Here is an 11,989-nt window from a genome sequence, read left to right as displayed (position 1 = left end):
AGCATCCGGTCAACACGATCGGAGCGTCCGGTCACCCCGCAGAAGCTCATAACGGTTCGTTTTTCAGGCTGCCTTATAAATAGAAGCTCCATTCATGTGTGGAGTTACTTTTGCTCATTCCAACAGCTGAGAAACATGTTTGTGAGTGCTAAGAAGAGCAAGGTCCTAGTTAGGTGATTGAGATTTGAGAATCCAAGAGAGTAGCCTCATTAGTGAATCAAGAGTAGCCAAGTGTGCATCCATCTTCTCATTAGGCTTCGCGTGGTCAAGTGAGAGTTCGTGCTTGTTACTCTTGGTGATCGCCATCACCTAGATGGCTTGGTGGTGATTGGGAGCTTGGTGATCACCCGGCGGAGCTTGTGGGTGACCCAACTCAAGTTGTGAGCAGCTTTGGGTGATTCACCGCGATGGAGTGTCAAAGAATCAACCCGTAGAGAGCACTTGATCCTTGTGCAGATCAAGGGGGAGCTACACCCTTGCGCGGGTGCTCAAACGAGGACTAGTGGGGAGTAGCGACTCTCTGATACCTTGGCAAAACATCACCACGTTCCTCTCTCTCTATTTACTTTGAGCATTTACTTTGAGCATTTACTTTGAGCAATTCAATACTTGTCTTTACATTCATAGAATTGCCATGCTAGAGTAAGTTTGGAACATAGGTTGCAAGTCCATTGTGCGTTAGATTAATAGAAACACTTTTCTAGGCACAAGGGGTTAATTGGGCTAACCGTAGGATTTGATTATTGCAAGAAAATTTAGAATTAGCCCAATTCATCCCCCTCCCTCTTGGGCATCTTGATCCTTTCAAAGATGTTGATCATGTCTGCGTCGGTGATGTTTGGGAGCTCATTGTGCTTCTTGGAGAAGAGCTAAATGTACTCCCAGAAGGTCTCGTTGGCCCTCTGCTTGCAGTTGTGGAGATCCCAGGAGTCCCTTGGCGGGTGTAGGTACCCTAGAAGTGGCCGATGAAGACCGAACGAAGATCGCCCCAGCAGCAGATGCTGCCAGGTTTGAGCTGCTCGAGCCAAGCCCTGGTTGAGCTTGATAGAGGTAGAGGAAGGTACCGAACGGTGAAATCGTCGTCTGACCCCCCGGCCTTCATGGCAAGGCGGTAGTCCTCCAGCCAATGGTCCAGGTTGGTCTTGCCGTTGTACTTTTAGATGTGCGTCGGTGGTCGGAAGCGCCTGGGGTAAGGGGCCACCCGGATCGCTACCCTGAATGCGAGGGGCCAAAGTGATCTGGGGTGAGGCTCCTACCCTGTCGCTCAGGGGTACGGGACTACGCCCGAGCGTGGCGCATGGCCTTGATGGTGTCACGGACATCGCGGTCATCACCAATCCGATGTCGCGCAGGGGGACACCAAGGAGAAAGGTCATGCCTTCGCTCTTGCCGAGGCTTGGCACCCCGGGTCCACGGCCGGTCAGAGCTATTGCCGGAGGTGTTGTCGTTGCTCCCCGCTGCCTACGGGGTGTGAGCGTCGGAGCACCCCCCGTTGGCAGTGGCCATTGTCTGGGATGGCCGGGAGAGCGCGGTGCGGTGCTGAGAGGCTAAACTCTTGGCCTGCTGCTCGACGGCGATGCGGAGGAGATGCTTCGCCTCATTCAGCCGCTCATTGGTCTTTGGGTCTTGTGTGTTGAAGATGTCTTCTAGGTGGCAAATGGCTACCGCCATGTTGTACGCCGCACGGGGGAAGCAGAGGATGCTAGGAGCCCCCATGTGAGTGTCGTCGTCATCGAGAGGGTGCGTGGCTTGCTACCGCGCAAAGTCCTGCCTTTGGCGCTTGAGCTCTACCTCGGCGGTTTCGAGGTCTACCTGTCAAGCGCACAAGCGGTCCGCCTTCTCCTGAAGGTAGGCCGCATAGCTACGGGAACTCTGGTCCAGCGGCGTGAGCCCGGTCGCCTCCTTATGCTGAACCTCACCATCAATGTGGTAGCACATGCGCGGAGGGTCATTGTAGTCGATGTCGTCGGAGTCGTACTCCGGGCCATTCCCTGAGAGGATCTCGAGGAAAGCACAGAGCGAGGGAACATCGAGCCCTGCCACGCCGGAGAGGTTGGTGCTCCATGGCGCCTCACGACTGATGAGGTGCTCCAGCTCCAGCTAGAAGGATGCCGCCATGTTCTATATCCCAAAAGGTAGGTCTGGGAGGTAGTACCAAAAGCGATCAGGCGGCGGGAGCACCTCATCGGTGGTGATCTGGTGGTGAACGTTGGCCAGCATGTAAAACATTTGGCATCGGTTTGACATGGTGGGGTGCGGGCCCAGACCGCGCTGGATCTGGCAGGCTAGAACCTCGAGATCTGCTCTCAAGAGTCCTAGCGGAGGAGGCAGCGTCGGGGGCTCGTTGCCCGCCAGTGTAGCCCCGTGGAGTGGACGAAGCTCGCCGTAGCAGTCGGTGATGTAGGCTAGGCTCCCAAAGTTGAGGACCTGGCCCAGAGCGAAGTCGCTGGCCACGATGAAGAAGTGGCCGGGGAAGCGGACACCGCCGTCTAGGGCGGCGCCGTTTGCTCCGGCTATGAGGTGGGTGGCTTCGGCCACCGTAGAGCCAGAATCGCACTTGACGCTGCCCCCTACCTGGCGCACCAGCTGTCGCGGGGTCAAAACCATGGCAAGCATGTTGTTCGAGTCGGTGTCAGAGCCCGAGGTCCTCGATGGCTCGGGTGAACTCAGGAACACAAGAATCATGCAGAGAAGACGTAACTGTTTATCCTGGTTCGGGCCAATTCGATCCCTACGTCCAGTAGCTGATGATCCTTATACTCAAGAGCACCCAAAATCTAGGGGGTTACAACAGAGTGTAAAGGAAAAAGATTTGGTAAGGGGGTTAGCTTGATGCTAATCCTATGGTTGCCTCGCCGCCGGTGGAGTCTCCCCCTTGTCGAAGATGAAGGAGACGACGGGATGCGGTGGAGGAGGAGCTCTCGGTGCCCCTCTTCGGGTTGCCTTGCTCTCGGTGCAGAGCGTAGGCGGATGGAATGGAATGGAGTATCTGGTGATCGAATTGGGTTTCTCTCCTCTAAGTCCGACCTTATCTCTTATATAACATGATATGTCGGGTACAAGGAGGTTCAGGGGTTTAGTCTATGGTCTACAGAAGCCAGAATCTAGGAGGGCCTTGCAGCGGTGCGCCGTGGACCGTCGAGGTGTCTTGCAGCCGAAGAAGCCTAGGCGTCGTCCGGCTGCTCTGTTCTGACACTCTGCGTGTCAGAGGATGTCGGCTTGGACCGGCCTCCCCCAGGTGAGACCTTCTGGAGTCTTCCTGGTGGTGAAGGAGGTCGGCTCCAGGGACTGACGCATGGGCCCGAAAACCCCCGAGCCCTCGGAGGCCACGGGAAGCTTTGTCTTCTTGTGTCACGCCCCGGACGTGACCCTATTGGAGGAGCAGTTGGCAGGGGCACGCCTAGGGAGCGACGCCAAAGAGCTCCCGGGCATCGGTAGCCGGGGGCTTGTCTTCTTGTGCCCGGGCCTTGACTGGCATCGTTAGTCGGGCAGGAGCCAAGGACCGGGAAAGCCCCTGAGCCCCAGGCGGAAGCTGTGGTCGAGTTAGGCTCGGGCGGGCCTCTTTGTAGAGGGTGTGTGCGAGCGTGCCCGATGGGCATAGCCCCCGGTCGATCCTGAAGGGGTCGGTCGAGTGGTCTTCTTCGTTCGGGAACCATTGAACCCGAGGCTTAACATACCTGTATGTTAGGATCTTGTCAATCGGGCTTGATCTTTTTGGTCACTTGACAAGAGGGCGTTGAAAGAGATTCAAGACCTTTGTGGTGTGGCTGGAGCTCGGGATAACCTATGTGTTCTTGCATGCTTGCCACTTCATACTTCACTTCCCTCTCTTGATCTACTTATTGTGAAGTTGCAGTTGAATTTTATCTTGTGGAACACTCTCTACACACTCCCCCAACAAATGTGGTAATTGTAGATATATTAGCCCGGTTGGGTGACACCTACAACAGGTATCGTCGTACTCTGTTAAATCGTTTGCCAGTGCGATAGATACTACCAAGGGTTTAAGTTTATCTATTGTAATCGACTATGCAATCGTTTGCTCATGAATTATGCCAGCATGTCGATAAACATCTTACTTCGATATGGATTGATATATATATCGTAATCAGACAGACTTAGGCGACAATCAGTAAAGTTCAGTACAGCCAAAGATGGATTGATATATATACACCATGAACCTGATAGCGAGGATGACTGAAAGCTCACAGGCCGAAACAGGTTATGTAGGAGACCGATCCTACAAAGACAATTTGCCCATTGACCAGGCTATTTATAGTCCAACAAATTCAGGTTATTTATAGTCCAACAAAGACAATTTGCCCATTGAAAGCCGCGCAACACCTGTCCTCCCCTCCTCAGAGTTTGCCCACGAACACGTGGCCTGCGCCGGGAGCTGCTATATTAAACCCATGCCATCATTGTCAGCGATCGCTGCTCGTTTTTGCCACTTCTCGATCATGGCCATGCACCATCATCGGCTCATCGCAGGCGTCCCTGATCTGGCATGAAAGGAGGAGGCGCCATTGTCATGCACGCCGCCGCCCGCAAGCAGGTGCCCAAGTCCAAGACCTCCTTCTTCCTCTACATCCTCCTCCTCTACGTACTCCTGCCCGTGCTGGTGCTCTACGTGGTCGCGCTCGCCGTGTCCCCGTTCTACTCCCGCCCGTGCCCGCAGGACGGCGGTGCCGGTGACGTCGCTCGTCTCGCGGCCGCCGCCGATGGCAAGTGGCATAATAATAGCAGCTCGTTGTCTACCTCGGTGACGCAGCTTCCGCCGCCCAAGGCGCGGCCGAAGCCGAAGGCTTCCGCGGACGACGATGCCGCGCCCACCAGGCTGCGCCACATTGTGTTCGGCATCGGCGCGTCGTCGTCGCTCTGGAAGAGCCGGAGGGAGTACATCAGGGTGTGGTGGCGGCCGGGGGAGATGCGCGGCTTCGTGTGGCTGGACAAGCCGGTGCCGGAGCTGTACTCCAGGAACGCCTCCTCGGGTCTCCCCGGCATCAAGATCAGCGGCAACACGTCCAGGTTCCCCTACACGCACGGCGCCGGCAGCCGGTCGGCGCTGCGGATCACGCGCATCGTCTCGGAGAGTTTCCGGCTGGGCCTCCCGGGCGCGCGGTGGTTCGTGATGGGCGACGACGACACGGTGTTCTTCCGGGACAACCTGGCGGACGTGCTGTCCCAGTACGACCACACGCAGCCGTACTACATCGGGAACCCGTCGGAGAGCCACATCCAGAACCTCATCTTCTCGTACGGCATGGCGTTCGGCGGCGGCGGGTTCGCCATCAGCCGCGCGCTGGCAGCGCAGCTGGCGCGCATGCAGGACGGCTGCATCGAGCTATACCCCGCACTTACGGCAGCGACGACCGCATCCACGCGTGCATGTCGGAGCTGGGGGTGCCGCTGACGCGCCACCTGGGCTTTCACCAGTGCGACCTGTGGGGCGACGTGCTGGGCCTCCTGGGCGCGCACCCGGTGGCGCCGCTGGTGTCGCTGCACCACTTCGACTTCCTGCAGCCGGTGTTCCCGACGGTGCGGTCGCGGACGCAGGCGCTGCGGCGGCTGTTCGCGGGGCCCGTGGCGCTGGACCCGGCGGCCGTGGCGCAGCAGTCGGTGTGCTACGACGCCGGCAAGGAGTGGACGGTGTCCGTGTCGTGGGGGTTCGCGGTGGTGGTGCTCCGCGGGGTGCTGTCGCCGCGGGAGATGGAGACGCCGATGCGGGCGTTCCTCAACTGGTACCGCCGCGCCGACTACACGGCGTACGCGTTCAACACGCGGCCCGTGGGGCGGCACCCGTGCCAGAGGCCGCAGGTGTACTACATGCAGCAGGCGCGGCTGGAACGCCGCCGGCGCAACCGCAACACCACCACGGTGACCGAGTACGAGCGGCACGGGGTGCCGCCCGCGCCGTGCCGGTGGCGCATCCCGGACCCCGCCGCGCTGCTGGACTGCGTCGTCGTGCTCAAGAAGCCCGACCCCGAGCTCTGGAAACGGGTACGTACGCGCGTCGTGCATATCTCAGTTCTGGTCCTTATCGATCGTACGGCAGACATACGTGGCAATGTGGCATCTTGATGTGACTAGACTAGCTATGAACCTTGCGTGCAGGCCCCGAGGAGGAATTGCTGCAGGGTGGTGTCGTCGCCGACGGTGAAAAAGGACCGGAGGATGACCATCGACGTCGTCGTCTGCAGAGACGGCGAGTTCGCCAGGGTTTAGGCAGGTCGGTCTCTTCTTCTTTTTCTTTTTGAAGGAAATCTCTTCTTTTTGACTGACAATGGCAAACAAAAAATCTCCTTGAAGTCATACATCCGCTCGCCCCGTCTGCAGTTTGCGCAGGGGAAGTAGGAGATAGAGTGGACGGCGGAATGGGGAGCGATCGAGAAAATGGCTGTTTCAGATCCACGGATCATGGAGCACATGTTTTCAGAGATCGGGCTGGTTGGAGAAGAAAGGACTCAGCAACAAGGCAGCAACCCGTTGAAGGTGGGGCTTAAGGCCCTCCACAGTGTGGAGTGGTGCCTTAAAACAATTGGGCCCCACGATCAGGATTTTGGCATCACCCAGCAAAGGTCACACCGTGCGGAGCATCCTAGCATCACTAGCGGACCCACACGATAATAATTAAAAAAACAAAGTCAGCGCTCATTCTGTCCTTCCCATTCCTTCAGCTAGTACAGACTCTCTCTCTTCCCTCCATTGAAAAACGAAGATAACACCAGCGCAACTACTTGCGCCGCTCCCATTTTTTCCAATGCAAACATCGATAGTTGCAGTGTCTGGAGTGATGCTTCATCTTTCTCTCTCTATTTCTGGCACCACTTTAGCTACACGTCGTGGAAGGCCTAAGGAACTCATCGGTTGGGCCAGCAACGTGCTGTCACTGTACTGATGGAGTGTTGCTGTAAAGTGTAAACTGTAGAGGCGTATAAAGATGATGAAACGGGGCGAGTGCTTTGGTGATGTGAAACACTGAAACTAATGGCATCCTGCGCAGATGAGACGAGGCACTCTTTTGTTTGAAAGGCGTGGGTCGGCTATGGCACTGCTTGCAATTCGAAGGTCATCAAAAACATGATCCTGCTGAAATCTCCCCGGCTAAGCACAACGTGCGTGCCAACCGGCCCGGGACGGATTTAATTAGACCCAGGTAGATTTTGGGCCACTAAGAGGTGCTGTGTTAGTCCTATGCTACGAAGTTGGGTTGGACTGGGCCTATCTCGACCGTAAATTATGTATGCACTATGGGATGTCCACGGCCTGCTAATAAGCGTGTTTTGATCAGAAAAAAATCATATAAGGTATATTTTATTCATTAGTTTCTCTCTTATAATATCGTATCAATTTTTAAGGTCTGATGCAATCGCATGTAATATCATATATCATATCAAGTTAACCAAAATTATTGAGAAAATTACAAATACAAAAATTTATAACATCAAATAGTTATATTATAAGAATATAATTAATGAATAAGCTAATGATACTTATTTGATATCATAAACTAGCATAAAATTTGAGTAGCGCTGTTACTGGTACCTTTATAGCTACACCAAAGAAGATATTGTCGGGGACCTAATACCAGGGTACCCCAGAAGGTGGAACCAATACCCACCGAATGTTAAAAACTTCTGGACGTATAAGAGCGCCGTTTCATCCCTTGTTCGAATGATAGGAGTTTGGTTCTGCCTCGCCCGACGCCTTTTGAGATAGCTCTGCCTCGCCCGAGGACTCAGGGTTAGTCTCCGTCTCGCCCGACGCCTTTGGGGCGGGCTTGGTCTCGCCCGAGGGCCGAGGGATAGACTCCGTCTCGTCCGACGCCTTTGAGGTGGCTCTGCCTCGCCCGAGGGCTCAGGGCTAGTCTCCGTCTCGCCCGACACCTTTAGGGCGGGCTCGGTCTCGCCCGAGGGCTGAGGGATAGATTCTGCCTCGCCCGACCCCGGAGGGGTAGGGTCGGTCTCGCCCAAGAGATAGGGATTGGTCTCCGTTTCGCCCGACGGCAAGGAACGAGCCTCACCCTGCTCCATATCTAAAGACTGGATTCATCTTACCTGACAACTTCTCCCTGTTCCCTCAAGATGATAGGTATAGGGCAAGACAAGACGTTCAGGTCAACCATGGCTTCAAGGACCATACCCTGCGCCCTGGCAGGAAAAGTACTGCCAGGGGATGACGGGACAGGTGCTTTAGACCCTTCCGGGCGTCGCAGAGCCCAAAAGGCTGTACAGGTGCGTGCTCCTTGCCCTGTAGAGTTGTAGGTGCCGCCTTCAGCCCTGGAACACGGAACCCGACGAAGATATATGACAACCGCTACGCTCTAGAAAAGGATTTGCTATTTCCACGAACGACGGATATTCCGTCACCACGCTATGGACCCGAGGGAGCGGCGCCCGCTTCCCGACCCCTCAGGTCCGCCAAGTCAGAAGGCCTTGACCACGGTATTACTCCAGACCCCGACCCCTCGTCCCTCTGACGAAGACTCATAGGAACCAGAAGGCATGCGGAGCAAGGCTGGGAGAGGCTAATAAGTCAAAACCACTGTACTACAGCCCATACCCTACGCAGGGCAGCATTCTGTAATCAACTTGACATTCTACAGAGACATCGACAGTATTATAGGCACTTATCTTCCTTCGCACTCATCAGAATGAAGAACCAGGCCGGGTAGACGTGAGCCACAAGATTAGGTAAAGCCCTCATCCTTGTAAAGCCAGCCCCTTCATCTATAAAAGGGGATGCGCTTCTCCCATCAAAGGGACGGACTTTGGACCGAACAAGACAACACACACATACACACAGTCAAGCTGCTATGAAGCTCTTGACCTCCTTTCAACCCTTTCATCAGAGACTTGGGACCAGTTCCTCTCTCGATCGTTTGTACCCCTTACTACAGACCATTCACGGTGCTAATAACACGAGCAGCAACAAACTGGACGTAGGGACATTCGGCCCGAACCAGTATAAATCTTGTGTCCTTTAGCGCACCATTCGAGCCTAATGCGCATTACTATAAATTTACTTGCTAGTGCTTGTATGAAACACCGACAGTTGGTGCACCAGGTAGGGGTGCTTGCATGTTCCAAATCAGGCCTCGGATGGCCACCCACGCAATCATCTGGGCCCCGGGCGCATACATGCGTTTCGGTGACCTAGATTTCATCATCACACTAGGAGGAGAGCTAGCGCTGACTCACACAGCCGCCCCGTCTCTTCCTTCCATCGACCTTAGCCCTCTTAGGCTTGAGGGCCCACCGAGCAACTCCCTTGGACCCCAGTCATCAAGGGAGGCCTCGCACAATGTCACCCTATGTCCGAAAGGTCCTGTACGGAGCGCCCCGACAGTGTTTCTGTTCGGTCTCCGCAACGCTGCGGCGACCGCTGGCCACCTTCTGGCACTACGTGTGGTTCAGTCACCCACAGACATCGAGTTCGTGGGGGCGATTGAGCATGATACGGAGACCCTTTACGGGCTCCTCAACGAGGAGCCAGGATCGTTCTCCAGCTCAGATTCCAGTAGGGGGAGCCACCACCCTTCCCGAGAATGTTTCATGACGCAGACCCCCGAGGGTCACGTCGAAAGTGTCTCCAGGGAAGAGGTCACCCCTACGAACAACCCTGATGGCAGATCCGGGGAAGAAACGACAGCCCCATCTCACCTAAGGATGGAGCAGCTGAGGGCCCATCAACAAGAGATCGATGAGGCCAGGCAAGGGCAATCGCGAGATTGAACGCTGCAAAGACGGGGGGCGCATGCGTGCCACGGCCCGCACCGTACACCAAAGGATCCTCACCGATGATGGGACCCTTCCTCACTTTGCCCGAGCCAACCAGAACATTGCCACAGCAACCGCCTTGCTGCATGGCCTTTTGGAGGCTGCGACGTCCGAGGATCGCTGCGCCCGCTGAGAAATTCACACGTTGCTCGAGCGTGCGGCGGTGCAGCAGGCGGAAAGTTCGTTGTCCTGACGACGTGAACCCGACACCAGCCAGCGCACGCCCTTAGTGCGTCCCACAAAGGACGCGTTCGTCCACCAAATGCCGCCAGGCGGTAGGCTGCCCTTCGCCGTCCTAGTGCATCAACGCCTCGGCCATGGCCGCGACGTACGCAGCATCATCGATGCTCGGAGACACGCCCACGGCGACGATGGAGAAGCAGCACGCCGTGGCTACCATCCCCGACGTGGCGGACGCTACGACAGCAACGAGGACCAAAGCTCGAGCTCTGGTCTGCCAGGTCCTCAGGCCTTCGGTCGGCACATCCTCAACGCCACGTTCCCCCTAAGGTATCGACCATCTACCAACATCCCTAAATATTCTGGCAAAACAAATCCCAGGCTTTGGCTCAAAGACTATCGGCTTGCATGTCAGGCCGGTGGTGCAAGTGATGATGATTTCATTATTCACAATCTCCCGCTGTTCTTGGCCGATTCGGCACGAGCATGGCTAGAACACCTACCGTCCAATGCCATTCAGAGTTGGGTGGATCTGATGGAGATCTTCATGGGCAACTTCCAGGGCACGTACAAACGCCCTAGAAACCCATGGGACCTCAAGAACTACCACCAGAAGGCCGATGAAACCCTTCGTGGGTACATTCGGCACTTCTCTTGGTAGTGCAACAAGCTCTCTAACATCGCCGATGCCGACGTGATAGGAGCTTTTCTATCCGGGACAACCTGCGAATTCCTGGTCCACAAGCTAGGACATAGGGGCCCATAGACTACCAAGGAACTCCTAGACATCGCCACCAGTCACGCCTCTAGAGAAGAGGCGGTCGGAGCTATCTTTGATTGCTCCGACGGAAAGATGAGGCGGGACGAGGACGCCGGTGAAGGCACCTCCAACCATCCCGCTAAAAGGAAAAATAAGAAGCAACGGTGCGACAACTCACTCGTGGCCGCTACCGACCGCAAAGGTGGCCGGAAGCCCACGGAGGGCACTCTGAACCACTTCAAGAAAATGCTCGAGGGGCCATGCCCAAACCATGCCTTCCTAGCCAAGCATCTATACAAGGATTATGGCCTCATGCGCAAATACTTGGCCAGGGGCCTTAACAAAGGGGAGCAGGGGAAGGAATCTGTTCCCACCATAGACGACACAAAGGAGAAGGACGACGCCTTCCCAACGCCGATCGGTGCCCTCATGATCTTCGAGGGATCAACGACCTATGACTCCAAGCGCCGCCAGAAGATCGCGTGCCGCGAGGTCTACACGGTCGGACCGGTCACACCTGCTTTCCTCCGATGGTCGGAATCCACCATAACCTTCGACCGGACCGACCATCCGGATACCGTCCCACACCCGGGAAGGTACCCGCTTGTCGTTGATCTGATCGTTAGTCCAAAGCGGCTCACAAAAGTACTGATGGACGGGGGCAGCGGCCTCAACATCATGTACGCCAAGACGCTCGACAAGATGGGTGTCAACTGAACGAACCTCCATCCCGTCTAAGCACCTTTCCATGGTGTCGTGCCTGGTAGGCAAGCCGTGCCACTGGGGCAGATCGACCTGCCCATCACTTTTGGGGATCGGTCCAATTACTGGACTGAAACCCTCACCTTCGATGTAGTGGGGTTCTCGAGGACTTTCCATGCCATCCTGGGATGACCATGCTACGTGAAGTTCATGGCCGTTCCCAATTATACGTACCTTAAGCTGAAGATGCCGGGCCCTCGTGGGGTCATCACCATCGACACCTCCTTCCAGCGCGCTTACGAGTGCGAGGTCGAATGCTGCGGACACGCATCCACAGTCATCGCCTCTGAAGAGCTCACCACCCTCAGGGAGAAGGTCGTCGAAGAGGCACCCGACGTGAACAAATCAACCGGGTCGTTCGAATCGGTAGAAGGCTCTAGGGAGGTCCTCTTGGACCCCAGCAGCTCCGAGGGCAAAAAAGTCCATATCAGGACCGCGCTCTCCTCTGAATAGGAAAGCGCGCTCGTCGACTTCCTCCGTGACAACAAAGACATCTTTGCATGGAAAC

At 55.9% G+C, this 11,989-nt stretch overlaps 1 pseudogene; it reads left to right on the top strand.

The window, feature by feature from the left end:
- The first annotated feature begins 4,461 nt into the window (after positions 1–4,461).
- LOC136450156 (uncharacterized) lies at positions 4,462–7,253 on the top strand (annotated as a pseudogene).
- Positions 7,254–11,989: the final 4,736 nt, after the last annotated feature.

Source organism: Miscanthus floridulus, chromosome 1 (assembly GCF_019320115.1).
Source record: "Miscanthus floridulus cultivar M001 chromosome 1, ASM1932011v1, whole genome shotgun sequence".
Classification (NCBI taxonomy): domain Eukaryota; kingdom Viridiplantae; phylum Streptophyta; class Magnoliopsida; order Poales; family Poaceae; genus Miscanthus; species Miscanthus floridulus.
This window is presented reverse-complemented; position numbering and strand designations above follow the sequence as displayed.